General features: G+C 40.0%; 1 protein-coding gene and 1 non-coding gene across 2 annotated transcripts in view; both read right to left on the reverse strand.

The window, feature by feature from the left end:
- The window catches only part of GAREM1 (GRB2 associated regulator of MAPK1 subtype 1), a 168,100-nt gene that overhangs the window by 143,082 nt on the left and 6,053 nt on the right, over nt 1-18,965 (reverse strand).
- On the reverse strand, nt 6,612-6,683 carry TRNAA-GGC. Its single transcript has one exon. It is a non-coding gene; the product is annotated as a tRNA-Ala (tRNA).

The following is an 18,965-nucleotide window of genomic DNA, read 5'->3' on the forward strand; positions in this document are numbered from 1 at the left end:
GAAGTACCCAGATAATAGTACTTCATTCATATTTATTGCGTTTTTCAGATGCTAAAACCATCACCAAGTGGAAGAAATTAACTACTTGATGATCATGAGCATGTAGCCCCTAGACCTTCTAAGGGTTTATCACCATCAACCAATCAGAGAATTGTGCACAGCTGATCAGACCCTGGGTCGCCCCTCCCTCACTTGGCCTTTAAAAATGCTCAGCTGAAACCCTTTGGGGGAGTTCCGGGTTTTCTGGGCGTGAGTTGCTCATTCTCCTTGCTCGGATCTGCAATAAAGCTTTCTCTGCTCCAAACTCTTGATGTTTTGGTATTTTTTGGCCTCTGTGTCAGGCACGTGAACTTACGTTTGATATTAATTTTCGCACTGCCAGCCTAGGAGTCTGTGCCTGCGGCAGGCCAACGCTGGCCAGGGACAGCCCTTTTCCTGGGTCCCCGGGAGCTGCCGGAGCACATTTCACTCTGGGGGAACCAGGAGGGACTCTCCCTGACAGGCATCGGCCACCCAGGGAAGGAGACTGTTTGGAGCCAAGAAACGACTGAAGCTGTGGTCCACATTCGGTGTCGCCTGGAGGTACGTGGCTCCAGCTTGTGCAGGCTGGGGATTCTCTCTGCTTCTTCTGGGCTCATTCCCTTCTGGGAAGTGAGCCACTCTGGGCTCACTGCTAGCCACTCTGGGTCCATTCTCTTTCGAGAGCTGGGCCCATCTGTTTGGAGGCTTCTGTCTGGGAGTGAAATTGGAATTTTTAACATCTCCTCCTCCAATTGCCTTCTCTGCCACTGTAGTTTATTTGTTGTTTGTGTTTCTGTGTGTATCACTTTTGGGGTGAGTCACTCCCACATGCACAGGATGGGAAAATTCTACCCACTCCACCTGGGCTCCTTCCCTTGTGGGAAGTGAGCCATTCTGGGCTCACCGGGAACCACTCTGGGTCCGTTCTCTTTCAGGAGCCAGGCCACTCTGGAGGCCTCCTTCTGGGAGTGGAAGTGGAATTTGTGGGCTACACCTTGTCTGATCTTTTATTTGTAGGATCATGTTTGTCATTTGTGTGTGTGTGTGAGTACTTGCACTGGTCAGTTGAGATGTCTTTGAGTAATGGGGCTTACATGTGACAACCTAAAGGTGTTGAGGGCTATTATTAAATATGCTTGATGCCACATTGAGATATCTTCATGTAGAAAACATGATGTAGATATTACTGTTGGTGTTTGTGTTTGTCAATCTACAGAATGTTAATGTAAAAGAGGGTTCATGATGGCTTGCTTCTTGGTTTTCACTAGAAATTAAAATTTTCAAGAGCTGAGGTTAAGAACTGAGTTGAGGATTCTAATTTAAATACATAATTAAAACTATTAAAAATAATGAAGGAAACATTTCAGTATACAGCAGGAAAGTAGGATATACGTTTTGAGTGAAAAAGGGTATGAGGACAGGAATTGCATTTGTTAAGGGAAAAGAAAGTGATTTGGTCCTAGAGCTGGTTGTTTCTAGGTGGGAAAAAAAATAAGGGACAAACAAATATGAATACAAGTTGTAGAAAGTTTATGGAAAGGGAGCTCTAAGAAAGGAGTTCTGTGCACGATTGGGCTGAGATTAGATTAACCTTAATTAGGTAAATGAATTTTGTTATTAAAAGTAGCCTGGTGCAGGACTGGATTTGGTTCCTCTCTGTTAGAGAACACGTTTACTTAGAATGCTTCTGATAACAGATTATGCGAAACTTTTTTATATTTTTGACCAACTTCCTATCAAACTTTAATAGAAGTTCTTTTGACTTCAGCTAACTTTGGGGTGCTTCAGAGGGCCCGTGAGGCATCTCAGAAAAATATTTAACTAGGACTGGTTGGTATGTTAAATGGCACAGGAAGCATTGTCACATGAGTGATAAGCCTCCTTGGATTGTAAAGTATGGATAAATGTCACTGGTGTGGACATTCTGGAAATTGTGTAAAGTTCTTCAAGTTTGAATGTGTCCTGGTGTAATGCTGTCAGTCGTGGTTCTGGTTTTTATCTTGAGGTGCTGTATGTCACAACAACTTGATGAAGCTTCTTTGTCAAGAACATTGTGGTCGGATCTTTTGCTTTGCCTTTTTGGGGTCTTTTGTCATTCACGGACAGTTAAGCTGATGCTCTGCAGGGTTGCTTTATCCTCAAGAGGATTCATGGAGGGGACTTTTGACAATTGCAGGGGTTTTTTTGGATCATGCTGCTGAGCTGGGTAGAATATTTGAAAAGTCTAATGAAAACTCTTGATTTCATGGAACTGTTTGTTGGTAGAAGGGACTGATTGCATGGGACTGGGTGGACTGATGAATGTGGCTGTAGTTTCTTTGATTTTGTCTGGAATATTGTTGGCTTTTAATCAATGTTTTTCAATTGAGCTGTTCACAAAACATTTGTCTCCCTATCAATATTGAAAGTTATTATTTTACTTGTAACCACACTGTTGCCCTCAGTGTTTAGGATAGAAAGAGAAATCTCTAACAGAGTTGTCACAGAGTATAACTACTCATAATGTATAACAATTCTTGCTTTATGTCTATTGCTAAAAGCACAGGAACAATGCTTGTGTGACAACTGGGTATAAGTGAGAAAATGTATGGCCTATAAAGTGTTTCTTCATTAACATACCTCTGAGCCTGTTCATGTTATCTGATTAATTTTCCTCTAACATGAATAACTAGGCAAAATAAAGGAGGCCTAGCACCAAGGGGCCATGATCTGAACCTGCGTCAGGAGCCACCACCCCAGCATCGAGGGATGGATATTTTGATTATCAATGCCTTCTATTAAAAGATTTGCAATCCAAAGGGGAGATGATGGGAAAACCTGCCCACACTGAGGTATGGGGAAGGCATTCTGGCTTATACATAGTTTAACTTAAACTTTACTGACCCAAGTGGCCTGTATTAAGGCCTTTTGGACATGCATTGTACATCTGCTTTGGCCTTGAGGAGGGGAATGCACTTGAAAGTCTCAATAGAGTAGCTGTGGTTCAGACATCCAGGGCAAAACTAGGTGACCACTGTGGACGTGATTTCAGCCATGTTCCCGTATTGTTGAGAACTTGAATTTTCTGTGTCCTACTTGGGACACCACCAGCCATTCTCAAAGCAGTGTCTGCTGGCGGATGGCAGCTGCAACCTTATGACCTCAAGGTCTCTGCTTCTAACTAGTAAATTTTTAGACAGTAAAATTGCTTTAGATCAAGTGTTAGGAGAAAAAGATTTGTGTCATGGTCAAGCGCTCCTATTACATGTATGCTAATACCACATCAAAAGTTAAAACCTACTCAGATAAAGGCAGACCACTGGCTACCTGCTTACAAGTCTCCCCCAAAGTGCCAGATCTAGCCTGGTTTTCAGGCTTATTCTCCTAAAGTCCTCAGTGAATGAGATCCTAATCATACAAGACTTGGATCCAGGACTTCAAACTCGGGAATATTTCCGACTTGATGTCCATCGCCCAGATTGAGGTAGGACTATGCCCCTTTTCAGCAGAAAGTAGCCAGAGCAGTAGCTGTCCCATTCTCTGAAAGATCTGGGGAAGGATGAAAAAGGATTGGAGACTGAAACCGAGTTTCTCCATTGAGCTTGTAATTAACCTCTCTGTCCAAAACATCCCTGCCCTTATTGTCCAACACCTGTTCTCAAGACTGAGGTACATCTGAGAAAAGAGGGCAGTTGTAACTGAGCAGGACCCTAAAGGGGTCTCTGCTGTAGCCCCTCTCTGAAGTATCCAGATAATAGTACCCCATGCATATTTCCTGAGCTTTTTAGATGCTAAAACCACCACCAAATGGAAGACATTAACTACTTTATGTTCATGAGCACCTAGCCCGCGGACCTTCTGGCGCCTAAGGATTGATCACCATCAACCAATCAGAGAATTGTGCCAGCTGACCACAGACCCTGGGACACCTCCCCATCATGGGGCCTATGAAGATGCTCAGCTGAAACCCCTCGGGGAGTCTGGGGTTTTCTGGGTGTGAGCCGCTCATTCTCCTTACTCGGTCCTGCGACAAAGCTTTCTCTGTTCCAAACTCTGACGTTTTGGTATTGTTTGGCCTCACTGTGTTGGACACACGAACCTGCGTTGGGCAACAGATGTGTATCAGAAGCAGAGGCTCCCTGGAAAGGCTGGAGTTTCATCAAGTTTTACCCCAAGGTAAGTGAAGGCCTTGACTATACACGTGGGCTCATGTACAGAAATAGATATATATGTAACTATGGACCATGGAAGGCAGTTAAGGAACAAGCATTTTAAATGCCAAGAAGGAAAAATGAAGGCAGTTCTTATTTTGCTTTTCCACGTCACCTTCTACCCTGAGTCTGTCTTGTTGGAGGGAGATGGAGTAGAAAGAGAACAAACATTTGAAATAGAAAACCTGTCTCAGTCGGTAATTCCCAGGGTCCAGTTTAGTTCCGTCCTCTACCAGCAGTTCTCTGGGGCCCTGTGGTTCTCTTTACTCCAATTAGAGCAACCAGCCCTATCGTTGGTACCCTGCCTCTTAGTGGTCCAAGTTTTAGTAAAGATGATCAACAGAAGAGTCTCTCACTCTGTAATGTGCAATATGAGTGGCGAAAAAAAAGCTTCCTGTTGGCCCGAGACTGGGGAGAAGCCGGGAAGGCAGGGGAGGCAGGGCTCTAGAACCCAACGGGGCTGGCTTCTGACTTTCCAGCTGTGTGACCTGGAGCAATGATTCCCTTTCTCTCAGCCTTTTGTTCCTTGTAAGCAGCCTTAAGTCAAAGAGCTGCTGTGAAAATTAAATGAAATAATGTATATAAAGTATCAAATAATAACCAGCACTATCATTACTCTCAATAAACATTCATTATCGTCCAGGAGTAAACACCAGTGCTTTGCTTATTTGGGGAATAAAGAACAGTTGCTTTTAATAGTTTTGCGTCTGTGTCTAGAAGGTAAAAAGGTGTAGCTTCCTTTTTAATTTTTTTCTATTTACTTCATCAAAGTATAGATTTATATTGATTTACAATGTTGTTAGTTTCTGGTGTACAGTATAGTGATTCAGTTGTACACACATATATACTTTTTCAGATTCTTTTCCATTATAGGTTATTACAGGATACTGAATCTAGTTCCTTGTGCTCTACAGTTGGTCCTTGTTTATTAGCTTTTTTATTTTGTAACCATTCATGATACAGTCAACAAAAGGTGGAAGTTCAGTGAATACCTGTCCAACTGTGAAGACCAGAATCATCATTTTTACCATCATCGTGATTGTAATTCCGCAGAATTCCCTTCAAAGAAATCATGGTGACATGCGTCAAACCAGGTTTGTTTTTCATTTTCCTGATAAGTGCATCATCTTCAAGGGAGGAGAGTTTATATGCAGGTAATTACATACGTCTACTTGAAAAGTTTTAAAAGTTGAGCAACTTAGGTGTAGACTTCAATGGAGGTCAGGCAGACAGGAGCACAGGACCCTTTTAAGAAAATGGAAAAAAGAAAAAGCATATCTCCTTATGTATTTACCTGGCCAATGGGGAAAAGTGCTATTAACTACCTCCCTTTGCCAGTAACTGGAGCTATAAAAAGAATAACATTACAGCAAGATTAAGCCCATAACCTTCTGTCTGAGGCACAACCAATCAGAAAATTTTATAAAGTATTCTAATTTTCTGAGTACTCAGCAATCTTAGTATCAATCAACTTAAAACCGATCTTCAGTGCAAACTCTAGAGGCTATCCTTGGCAATACTTTTTCCTCCCTGCTGGGTCAGAAAATTGGCTGAAATCCTCCTGCAAAATCTAAATGCAAGTCAGCGACTTTGGAGTCTGAGAAAGCGAAATTCTGTTTAATTAAGTGATTAATTCAACCTCTATGCCAACAGTTACTTAAAGTTATTGAAAAGTTAAACTGGTTAAAAAAAATGCAGCTTAGGGGTGGCAATATTTGGAACCACAAACTTATTAACCTTGATCTTTCACCATCAGTAGCCAGGTTCTGTCCCTCCTGTGGCCTGTTTTATGACCATTACATCGAAATCTTCCAGTATGATTTCTCTAGCCCTGAACTCTCTCAAGATGCAAGCCAAAATTTCTAATTCCTTCTGAACTGTTATTTCCTTTACGTAAATACCTCAAGTGCAACGTATCCACAGATTAGCACAAGTCACTGGAGTCACACTCCCTGACTACAGAAAGACGGCACATCTCCACGCTCTTGGAAGTCGGGTGGGGGTGGCCGGTGGATTTGCCATGAACAGTAACAGGGACGTGTGGGGCACCCCTTCTGAGTAGAAGCTTTAAGGGGTCCGTGTGTGATGCAGTCTTCTCTCTCCTGCCTCACTCAGCAGGTGTGGAAGTACAAACACGGGCTGCAGTGAGGATGAGGACGCAGAGCCGAGCCTCAGCCAACTGGCGATGAACATGGAGCACAAGGAAGAAATAAGCCTCTGCTGTTTTCCAAATACTGGCATTTTGGAGTTGTTATCACGGCCTCACCTAGTCTGCCTGGGATCTGCTTCTCCATCTGTGTTTTGTTTTGTTTTGTTTTTTAACATTTTCTTTTTTTTTTTTAAAGGTTTTTTTTTGGGGGGGGCAGGTAATTGAGTTTATTTACTTATTTATTTATTTAATGGGGGTACTGGGGATTGAACCCAGGACCTCGTGCATGCCAGGCACGCGCTCTACCACTCAGCTATGCCCTCCCCCTCCCTCTGTGTCCTCGTCTCTGACAGGGACATCAGCACCCACAGCAGCAGCTGCAGTCTCTCAGGAGTGCATCTCTCTTCCTCATCTCCCACGCATCCCATCATGAGCCCTGGAAATCTCACTTCAAAATATCCCTGAGGGGTCACCCCCTCCTTTACAGCCCCACTTAACCAGTTGTGGTTGGAGGCCATCTTCCTCCTTGGTTATCCCTACAGCTTCCCCAAATTGTCATTCCACAACTCCAGATTTTTCCTGCTCTAAGTGACCTTCCAAAATGACACCAGAACAATCCTTCTAAAATCTGAGTGACTGAGCCTTTCCCACAGTGAAAGCTCCCACTGTTCACGCTAACAAACGCCGGAGGGGCACTTGTGTACACAGCACTGTGCCAGGTGCCACGGGAACACGGATGCGCCCTTCGTCTACACGCCGACCTGCAAGGGTGACAGGGTGACACGGCCAGATGTAGAATGAGTTGCTCGACACTAGGATTCAGCGAACTATTCAGTTGGTGAGATAACTTTCTCTTAAAATAAAAGCTGGAGTGGATTCAAGTCCCTCTATGAAAACCTGACTCACACCCAAACTCTAACAGGTTTTCCTGAGACAGAACGAGATGGCGTGTGTCATCAGCTGGGTAATGATGTGTTCGTGGCCCAAGATCTACAGTGAGCCCCTCCAGAGACGGCTACCGATGTGAGTAGCTCACACGTTATTAGGAAAAAACTCCTTATTGGTCTGAGAACTGGGGGAAGTAGGCTGCGACACCTTGCTGTAGCTCGTGAAGTTCACCAAAATGTGGGGCCTGAGTGGATTCTGCTGCAGCCGACTCTGTCGCAACACCCTCTGCTATGTGTGTCCTAGGAGGCGCGGGAAGGCTGAGAGCCACCAGTTAAGCACAGGATAAAGGTCCAGCTTTGACATGTGACAGCTCTTCCTGCTCTGCTTCCAAGTGCCTCTCGGGTCTCACCTCCCACCGCCCCCTGCAAGGCCTCGGTTCAGGATGTTCCTAACCTGACAGGAATAGCACCCTCCCTCTTGTAAACCCACCACAACCCTACCCGCTCGTCTAGGACCAGCTCCGGGGTCAATTAACGTTCTTTCTGCGAAACTTGCCTCCAGAGCTCTGGGCTCTGGGCTCTGACCTCCGGGGTGAAGTATTTCCATGCTTATTACATGACGACAGTTAATTCTCAGTAACTGCCTACCCAGTGAGCCTCTGAGCTCGAGCATCAGGGCTGCATTTCTCCACCTTCGTGGTCCCAGCACTTGGGACAATGAAGGCACATGGTCCACAGCTGTTCAGTGAACAGCACTGTGAGAACCACGTTCCACAATCCCAGTTACCCCATCTTGTACGTCAGGCTAAACTCTATTACTGTGAAAAATCCAGAAAAGGAGGTTCTATATTTACAACTTTTAACATTAAAAAATTATCTGCCGCTGTAACAAAAGGCTAGCAAAATGTGTGTGTGTGCGTGCACGCTTATGTCTGCATGTGTACATACGTGTGTAGTAGTGTCCTCTGGCTGCTGTAATAAATTCCCACAAATTGAGTGGCTTAGAACAACAAATTTATTCTCTCACAGTTCTGGAGGCCAAAAGTCTAAAATCAAGCTGTCAGCAAGACCGTGCTTCCTTGGCAGAGCCTAGGGGAGATTCTGTTCCCTGCCTCTTCCAGCTTCTGGCGGGTTCAGGTAAAGCTTGGCTTGTGGCTCGATCACTTGGACCTCTCCCTCATCTTCTGTCTGTCTCAAACCTCCCTCTGCCTTTTGCTCGCAATGATACTTGTCAGTGGATTCAGAGCCCACTCAGGTAATCCAGGATAATCTCACCTCAAAACTGTTAATTACATCTGCAAAACCTTCTTTTCCAAATAAGGTAACAAACAGGTTCCAGCGATGTGGACACAGACACGTCATCTGGGGAGCCACCACTCAACCCACTACACTGTGGATGTGAGTGTGTGTGTACTGTGCCAAAGAAGAGTACTAAACAAAGCTCTATTGAACACTTACCTGTTGCCAAGGTGACACAGTATGGAAACTGCTGGGTGCTGGAAACACACAATGAGGAACATGAAAGACAGTCTCTGCCCTACAGAGGTCAGTCTACTGGGGGGATACAGAAATCAAGTTGTTTTTCTTTTTTTAAGTTGGAAAATGTGTTGTGAGGGAAAATTATGCCACGGTTATATCTAACAGGGAAACTCACCTGACCTGTTAAGTGTTAAATGTAACCCTGATATTTTCTCAATTAGAAATGGGTAGTTCAGAGAATATTCCTTAATTGTCAGTTTAGATGATCTTCTACCCCGTACTGGGACATCCACTGAAAGTCCTTGTTTTACATGCACACTTTACACTTTTAAATTATCCAACTGAAAGATAACCCCGTGAAACTACCATAGTTCATATAATTTAGGGCGCCATCACCTGTAATGCAATCATTACTTTACAACAGCCAAGAAAGAATAAACACTGCTGATTAAACTATGAGACATCATTAATAAGATGCATCCTGATTTCTCAGATATTCAAACGTGTACCTCAAAATCAGTGAAATATATTTCTTTCTTTTTTGAAATGTGTTCTCATAACATACCAGGACAAATTAAACAGCTTCTGATTAAATAGTAGAGCCAGATTATCAATGGTCTACCAGCAAAACTTTAATGCTGAGTTGGCTTCACCCAGCCTCAGAATATTTTTCACCTACTTTTCCTGAGGTTAATGTATGTAAATAATTCAGTAAGTCCTAAAATAAGACATACAGTCCTACAGTAAGTCTCTTCTAGGCTTGAGAGAATGAGGAGTCAGGAGACTGGGAAAGACTCTGAAACCCTTGGGCTGAAGCAGGAAGGCGTGGCTGCTGGAATTATCACTTCTTTCCACACCCAGAACTTGGTAAAAGGTCAGAAGGTGAAGAACAGTGTGTGTACACCTGTGTGTGTCCTGAGGGCAGAGCTTGCAAATACTTTGGGGATAAGTTGGAGTATCTGGAGAGCTCTGTGGCAAAGTCATTCAGACAAGATTTCTGATCCATCTGGTAGACATCTGGGGGTCCTACTAGACCCCGTGAAATGTGCAATCGAAAGAGAAGACAGGATCCCTGCTCTCAGACGGCTTAGAAAGACATTCCTAAAACGAGAAGTGATGAAACTTTTAAACATACCCCCGCTCCAACGTCATAAAGTTTCTCGTGGAATGCAGGACTGAGATTTTTGTTGTAGTTCTGCACAAAGGTCACACAGGAGAAAAAGCCGCAAAGAATGATCTCTGTAAGAGTTCTCTTCTCACATATTTCTCCTTTTTTTAGGTAGACAGTCTTGGACATAGAGATATCAGGTCCACATTTCCCTATGTTTTTCCTAAAAAAATTTAATTTTGCTCCTTGTGTGTGAAATTAAGGGAAATCAGGAAGACAGAGCCAACCACGATTTGAGGGGGAAGTGAGGAAAACTAAGAGAAATTTAAGCCTTTAAAAATGAACAGATGTGGGCCATTATGGGATTTTTAAGCAATAAACACACATATACATTAAGAATAGTGTGGAACTGTCCAAAAAATAATGGGGTAAATACACTTTCAATTAGGTAAAGTTGAGTGCAACTTGCAAATGCTTCTGACATTCTGAAAGGCACGCACGCGCGCACACACACACACACACACACACACGTACACAAACACACTCACTTACTCACTCACAGAGCAGCTTAGTAAAGTATCATTTTAAAACAAATTCTTCCCTGGAGAAAACTTATTGCCAAAGCATCTGGACTGTGCTTCCAGAAGGCATTTAACAAGTTACTATCATTTCCCAGACTCACCAGGGTAGCACTAGCTTTAAAATGAATTAAAATTTTCTTTAGAAAAACAAATCTCAGGCCTCCCACAGCAATTGGAACAGAAGAGTAAATCAAGGTGAGGGACAGCTCTAGCCACTACTCCTTTTCTTTGGGGAATAAAGGATTGTTTTCGGATTTCATTAACCATATATGTTCTTAGATCACAGCCCAAGGTAATCCCTGAAAGACAGGGGTGGCTTTAGTGTGTTTTTTTCTACTGTTAAAGAACAAAAATAAATTTGACAAAGACAGTTTAATTTAGTAAGCATACTTCTGAATAAATGGGTTGGCACAGTAGCAGTCTAGAAGAAAATTAAAGTCTTACATCATGTGCAAAAATTAATTCCAGATGGGCTAAAGACTTAAAATTTTTTTCTTTAATCTTCTTAGAATATCTAAGAGAATGCACGTACAATCTAGGAGTCAGAGAGATCTTTCTTAGCCAAGAGCCAAAAGAGCCAAAACACAGGAAAAAGAGACGTATCTATCCAAGTGAAAAATTTAAACTCTTGAATGGATACACATAATATAAACAAAGTCAACAGACAAGATAAAATACAAATAAGAAAAAAAATCTCTATAATATACAAACAGCATCCAGAAATTGGCAAGAACAAGCTGACAACAGAAAAGCCAGCAAAAGGTATTTTCAATTTGTAGAAGAGCAAGTCTAAATGATAAACAGATACATAAAAAGGGTGCGAAATCACTAATGTTCAGGGAAATGCAAATTAACATAGCAGTAAGAGCTCATTTTGCATCCATTAGGCTGGAAAATATTTCTTTTAAATGTTATAATATCTAATGGTTGTCACAGATTTGGAGAAACGGTATTCTCATACATCAATGAGGGAAATGAGAATGGATACTGACTTTCTAGATAGCATTTTGGCAACTTCTGTTTAATTAGTTCCACTTCTGTGAACTGGGCTCTCATACTGGGATAGAAGACCGACTTTCCCTAAATCATTTCTTCTGAAAAGACAATTTTGGTCCTTGCATTTGAGATTAAGAGAATCAGGAAGACAATGCCATCAAATGTTATGGGAGAGAAGTAATAAAAGATATGTGATAGAAACCACAGACTTGTAATAGAAACAATGAACAAATGAATGACATATGTACATGGAGCTTTAGTAAACCTTCACAGAGGCCAATAACTAGAAACAAGTTGAATATCAATCAACAGAAGGATGAGTAAATCTGTACCATGGAATATTACATAGCTATTAAAAAGAATGAACTGTTTTATACCAGATGATTTATAAAGATTCCCAGGAATGACATAAACAAGGAGCCAAGAAGTATATATAATATCCATGTATGTATCATATAATCCCATTTTTAGAAAGCAATGACAGAATTCTGTTTCAGTATAGGTCTTTGTATCAAGGTTGGTTGAATCCATGGATGCGGAATCCATAGATACAGAAGGCTACTGTACTACACCATTTTATATTAGGGACTTGAGCATCTATGGATTTTGGTACCTGCAGGGTACTGAGAACCAGTACCTCAGATACTGAGAAAGGACTGTACATCCAATGTCGATAATGGATTATGTAAGTATGGAGAGAATATGAAATATCTACTGGATTATTGAAGTGGGTTGTGTGGGTAGGCAGGGTTGGAATGGAGGAATGGGGGTCAATGTGAAGGGAGAAAGTGAAAAAAAAGTGGGAGTGAAAATGCTTCATTTCTGTAAAATTATGAGCATCTAGGTGTGTGTAAGAGAAAGAATAGAGGATGCATGAAAAAGGACAGTCACCAAATTACCTTAGGGTGGTGGGACTTCAGATTATCTTCAGTTCTAAAACATTTTTATGTATTCACATTCTTTAACTTAAATTTAATTTAATTTTTTTTAATTGAGGTATAATCAGTTTACAATGTTGTGTCAGTTTCTGGTGTACAGCACAATGCTTCAGTCATACATGAATATACATACATTCATTTTCCTATTCTTTTTGTATTCACATTCTTAATAATGAATACATGATGTTTCTAATTTGGGGAAATGAAGTTTTGTTTCACTGTGATAATTCAAAAGACTAGATAGACTATAAATAGTATTTATAACTTCCCCTCTCCCCTCCCCCTCTAGTCTCCACTTACTAGGATGAAACCCCTCTGACAGCTACTGTATTCAACTGTATACAGCCCGCTCAGACTGACACCTTCCCAACTCAAGAAAAAAAAAAAAAAGACTGGGGGGAGGGGCGAGTACAGTTTCCAACCTACCTGATTTATTGTAAAGTTAATTTGAGGCTGCTTCTTTGACACTAAAAGATTCTCTTAAAGCCATCTTGCACTGCACTTTCAGGAACTGTCACCTACAACTATTTAGAGAGAGTCCTCAGGTGCCAAGTTGGCAACAGGATATGTATTTTATTGCCCCATCAATCACTGCCTATATGTAGAGAGAATTAAAATGGGCTTTCCTTCTCTTATCTCCGGTTCCCTTCTGCTTAGCTGTTACATTGAAGTCGACGTTTGCACAGATATTCAACAGAGGAAATGAAAGGACGTTCAAAGTATCACGTTTGCTTCTCTCCCATATTGAAGTTATCTGTGAATCTCTAGTATTTATTCTCTCACATCTGCACTCAGATTCTGAGCTTCAAGAGGCTCTCAAGTTGCCGGAATACAATTCTTACAAGAGGGAGGATAGGAAATGGCGTAGAAAACTCTAACTGCCCCAAATGCAGCACTTCAGGGTTTGCCATGGATTATATGCAAAAATAATGAAATACTTTTATAAACTTGTCCATTTATTCTTAGTCTTTAAAACCAAACAGCAATGAACCTAGTTTGTCAGCTTAGTTTCATGCAATGAAGAAGAATTTACCAACAATCACATATCAGTGGGGAACTCTTCATGACTTGAACTCAAGTACTGTATGTTTAATTATAGTTGTGAACACACAACATGGTTTTACCAAGATTTTCATGAGACTACTTAATTTTGTACAATGAAAGGGGCTTTTTCTTTCAGAGGACTGGCTACAAGGCAGTAGTCAACATTTAAATCATTCACTATCCAGCTTGATGAAGAAAAGTAAATCACAGCTACTCAATTTCAGAAATAGAGGTCATATTTATTTATGAACATTAGCAGAAAAAAATAGGAAGTTTAAAAAGTGATTAAACCCACATGAAACCTGGGAATTATATATAAACACCCTGCAGAAAACCAAGAATAAAGGACACTAGGATTTTATTTTTATTATAGGAGCTTTGAAAAAAAAAAACTCCACCAAAAAACTGAACACAGAACTCATAAAATTCACAAATATGATAAAATTATTGAATGTCTAACTATTAGTCATCAAAGCAATACAAATTAGGAAAAGTACCAATTTTATATAAAGTAGCAAAGACTAAAAAACATCTATGATATTCAATGATGCACAATCATATTACTCATTCACTGCTAATGGTACAAACTTTCCTGGATATAATTTAGAAATACATATCAACAACCTAAAAATAATAAAATTTGCATACTAATCTCATATCCAGGGACCCAAAATAATGAAATGATGTATAAAACTGACAAGTTTAAAGATGTCCTCAAAAACATGACACTCAAAACAACTAAATGTCTAGGGGCATGAGGGTATAGCTTAAGTGGTAGAACACATGCTTAGCATGCATGAGGTCCTGGGTTCAATCCCCAGTGCCTCCATCAAAAATAGACAAACCTAATTACCTCCCCCCACACCAAAATAAAGTAATTAAATAGTACAATAAAAATATTTTTTAAAAAAACAACTAAATGGCTAACCAGTAGAAAATGGTCAAATAAATAACAGGTTAACTAGTAATAACAGAATCACATTTAGTCATGACAATTTTATTTTCAAAGAATACTAATACTGAAAGAAAGCGTCATGATATAATGTAAAATTTTAAAAGAAGTTTTATATATAGTTGGTCCCACTGTGCTATATATTCTCCATTTATATGGCCACACCTGCATAACAGGAAAATGTTAATAATGATTACATAACAAGTTATATAACCTCTGGAATTAACACTGATAATTCATTTCTGTCATTTTCTGTTTGTATTTTCCAAATTCTCTATAATAATATCTGGGAAGAAAACAGTAAGGTTTAAAAAACACACAACCACCAAGCCTCTATGGCAAAAGAAACAGAGCAGGATGAAGAGAGAAAAGGAAGTTGGGGCACGAAGTTCCTCATTTCTTAGCTGAGGAAGAACTCAAACAAGATGTTAAAGAATTAGGCGGCAAGGCATGACTGTTTTAGTACGTTTTGGGCAGAAGAAAAGAAGTAAAGGCATCAAAGCAAAAAATCCATGTGGCAGAGGCTGCTAGGTGGCTCCCAATATTCCATGTTCCCCTATTCTGCAGTAAAAATTCCTGGGCCTTGTGCCCAGTTAAGATTCCAGTTCTTTGCTTCCTGCCCATATAGGAGTATATAAGTCCTGACCAATGAGATATAAGGGCAGTGCAGTTCAAGACTGGTGGTAAGACATACCCTTTTGCCCTTCCTGCTGTCTGGAATGCAGACGTGATGGCTAGAGCTCCAGCAGCCACTGAGAACCATAAAGTGAAAACTACCTGCTGAGGATGACAGATCACAAAGACATGAAGAGCTGCTGTCCTTACCTCTGTGGACTCGCCCTGTCATCCTGGACCATGTTCCTTCAGGCTATTTTAACATGAAAAAGAAAAATCTCCATGGGTATAAGCCACTATTTTTTTTTTTTTTGGTCCTATTGTGTACAACTGAAATTAACCTAAACTGATGTACCTGGCCATGATGAGGTTGTGAAAAATTTTTTCTTGATCCTGTCTACACTCCCAGTGGCTCCCCAACTCTTAACAGACCACAGACTGGACTAAAATAAACAAGAAAAAATAACAGCAGAATATCTTAATAAAGCTTTCTGTTACTTATTTTTAAATAAGTAATCTGAACCTTCTAGAGCACTCTCTCTCTCTCTCTTTCTAGGCATAACTAATTAAATTGTTTTGAACTTAGGTCTGGTGTTTGATTTTGTGGATCAGTGGTCCAAGGTAAAAATGGGTCGTGCATTACTTTAAATGTTAACCTGAAACAAAATGGAAGATTTCAGGGCATAAGCTACTGAGGACCAGGAATGACAATGGAATAGATGTTCGTTCTTTGATTCAGCCATCCCTTACTTGCCCATTGCTGCTAAGGGAAAAGCGTGGCAATTCAAAGTGAGTATCAATCAGAATATAGCGTATGCACGGATGATGTCCTGGAGTTACTCAAGTGGGTTTCCTCCGGCATTTCATTAACCTTTATTGAACGGATTGATGTTACTTTCAGACATTTGAATCTAGTTTCCTGATGGGAGGAAAAAAATGTTAATATGAACTATCAAGAGCAAATTTTCATCTCTAACATCTTAAAGTCCAGCACTGAGAAAACTGCCATCGTGGAAAACAAACACAAAAACAAAAACCTGACTGAGGAAATTTTTCTGTACTGAGTGGGAAAAAAATAACAGTCTTCACAGGGATACACACAGAAGCATTGCTCACCATTACATTCCTCTATAAGCTATAACCAGGACCAATTTCAATAACTTACTGTACATGTTAAATGTTAACCTGAATAACATCACCAGAACTATAAGACATCACACTGCATTTTAAACTCAGTAACTTGATATTTATTAAACAACCATTTAAGCCATCAAAGCTCAAATAGTATTTAAACACTTCAACTTAGGTTTAAGAATTAGCAGAATCAGGTGAGAGAGGATAAACTGGGAGTTAGAGATTTGCAGATACTAACTGGTAAATATAAAATAGATAAACAAGTTTATGCTGTATAGTGCAGGGAACTACATTCGATATCTTGTAGTAACTTATGGGGAAAAAGAATATGAAAGCAAATATATGTATGTTCATGTATAACTGAAGCATTATGCTGTACACTGGAAATTGACACAGCATTGTAAACTGACTACACTTCAATAAAAATATATATATTCACAAAATTAGCAGAATCAGTTAAAATGACTTGCCCTCCGAGTATAAAGTAGTTCAGCCACGGAATTAGAAAAGGGCTCAGGAACATTGTTCCTTCCTTCTCCCTTTACCACTATGTAATACTCCTGCAATGGCACAAAAGGAAACTCATTGTATGGGATTAAGACACTATGGTGTCAAGTCAATCTTGGGGCTATTCTAGGAAGATGACAACTGTACCAAGTTAGCAGTTGTAGTTTTGTAACACTATTTACACCAAGCGGCTTGCTTTGCTTAGAAGTAAAATCCTCGGTGTCCTGAGAAGATGAGACAATGGGCAGTTAAATGGCAAGCTGGCTATCCAATCAGGCTTTTCTTTATGGTAGTAAGAGTTGACTAGCTCCAAAGATTTATGGCATTCTAGTCATATAAGATTAAAAATTCAACGACATAGCTACATGCAATATGTAAAGAAGGCATCTTAATTTCAGAATGAAAGAACTAGAAAAGCAAGTAAAAAAATCTAAAAATCAGTTATTATATGAGGTCATGGGTTCAATCCCCAGTACCTCTATTAAAAACAAAAACAAAAATAAAAATGAGTTGTAATGTCTATAAATAATTTATTTTAAACATTGATAACTAATGATCCTAAGAATCATTTCATCAAGATGGTCCACTAGTCTCTATTTCTCCCACTCCTAATTTTAGGACCTACTACCTTAGTCCCAATTTATATATTTGAGAATACAATGTCTATTTCAATTGAAACAAAAGTGAAATTCTATTTCAGACTTGCAGAGGTGATAGACAGCTTTAGTAAGATATTTTGGACCTTAAGATTTTTAATACTGAGATTTGCTCATTCGTTAATTAAAGCTTGTTGAATGCCTCCTGTGTGCCAGGCATTGTGCTAGAAGCTGGGAAACAGTAAAAATTATTTCAGATACCTTTAACCTGAAATTCCAGCATTCCTGTGAAACTGGGAATAGGGGTGGGGGTTGAGATGTGGGGGGGGCATCTTCATGTGGAAATGTCATCTCAAAGAAGAATCAATCCCATCAGATTTAAAATTTCTTAGCAGGTATTTTATATTTTGTCAAGTATGACAAAATAATACATAAACAGCAATAGAAGTTATTTTTCAAGTTGCATATAATAGCTGGTGTTCTTAAGATTGATAGTCTTGTGGAAGACGAGAGGGAGTTTACGAGTCTTCCTAGAACTGTAGCTCAGTAAGTGAAAAGACAGATACCTCAGGAATCTCAAACAAAAATAAACGAGTTTACAAGCTGATCTACTAGAACTTGCTATTTCAGTAAGGCGGCCACATGAGGTAAAGAAACTAAAATCCTCTCTATTTAAACTGTGATGCAGTCGATCACAATTGTTCAAACCAGTTTTCCTTTGATGAACTGAGCATCTTGAGATTTTTTTTTTTTTACTGGTCATGTGGATACTCATTTAAGACTTCCAAAACTGCCATGTTACTTGAAAAGCAAGAGCATCCAAAGAGCCATGACCAAATCTTGTCTTGTGGGTCTGAATGTTTATCACCATCTACCGTCCTCCACAAGGTCCTCTCCTATTCTTGTTTCATAATTTTTAGGCATGGCCAACTAGAATCTGAGAAGACCAGAGGAAAGTAAAAGTATACAGTATACAAGGGAATATGCAAGAGGCTTTCTTCTCAGCCCACCTTGTGTATAACATCATACTAGGCACGCCTCTCCTGCTCACAGTTATATAACTAAAGGTGCTCCGAAAATTATCATCCATTAAAGCATCAATGAGTACATACAAAAAAAGATTCAAGTGTCTTGGTACCATTTGGTCAAGCTCACATGTGATTCTGGATTAACTTAAAAGTTCATTCCCTAACTTCCTATCTTTCCCAAATCCAATCTTGGGTGAGTTAGTTTGATAAAGACCTTACACCATCTTTTAATAATCTGTGGATTATGAGGTCAGTTACCCGGAATACAAGGAAGGAAATGGACTAAAGTCACCCAGACCATTCCCTCAGTTTCTTTATCTGTATAAGGATAATAAAATCTATTTATTATTCACTGGACTTCTGTTGCCTAAATGATATACTCTGAAGCCTCCCCTTCAACTGATCTGAACCTCCACTTTGTGCCAACCTTATAAATGTATATTGCTTAGCAGTGTATATGTATTTCACATGTATCATTGCATTTAACTATCATAGTAAGTGGATACACAAGAACACAGGCTGCATGAATACAGAGGTTTTTGCCTGATTGGTCAAGTGTTGCTGTCCCAACACCTACAACACGGCTTGACGCATTGTAGGACCTTAAAAAATATTACTTATTGAACAAATTAATGAGTAACTATGAGATTCAAGGGCAAGTATAACGTACACTTTTTTTTCTGCATGAGAAAACTACCATCAAAGGGATTAAGAGACCTGACCAAGATCACATGGCTATG

This window comes from Camelus ferus, chromosome 24 (genome assembly GCF_009834535.1).
Source record: "Camelus ferus isolate YT-003-E chromosome 24, BCGSAC_Cfer_1.0, whole genome shotgun sequence".
Classification (NCBI taxonomy): Eukaryota; Metazoa; Chordata; class Mammalia; order Artiodactyla; family Camelidae; genus Camelus; species Camelus ferus.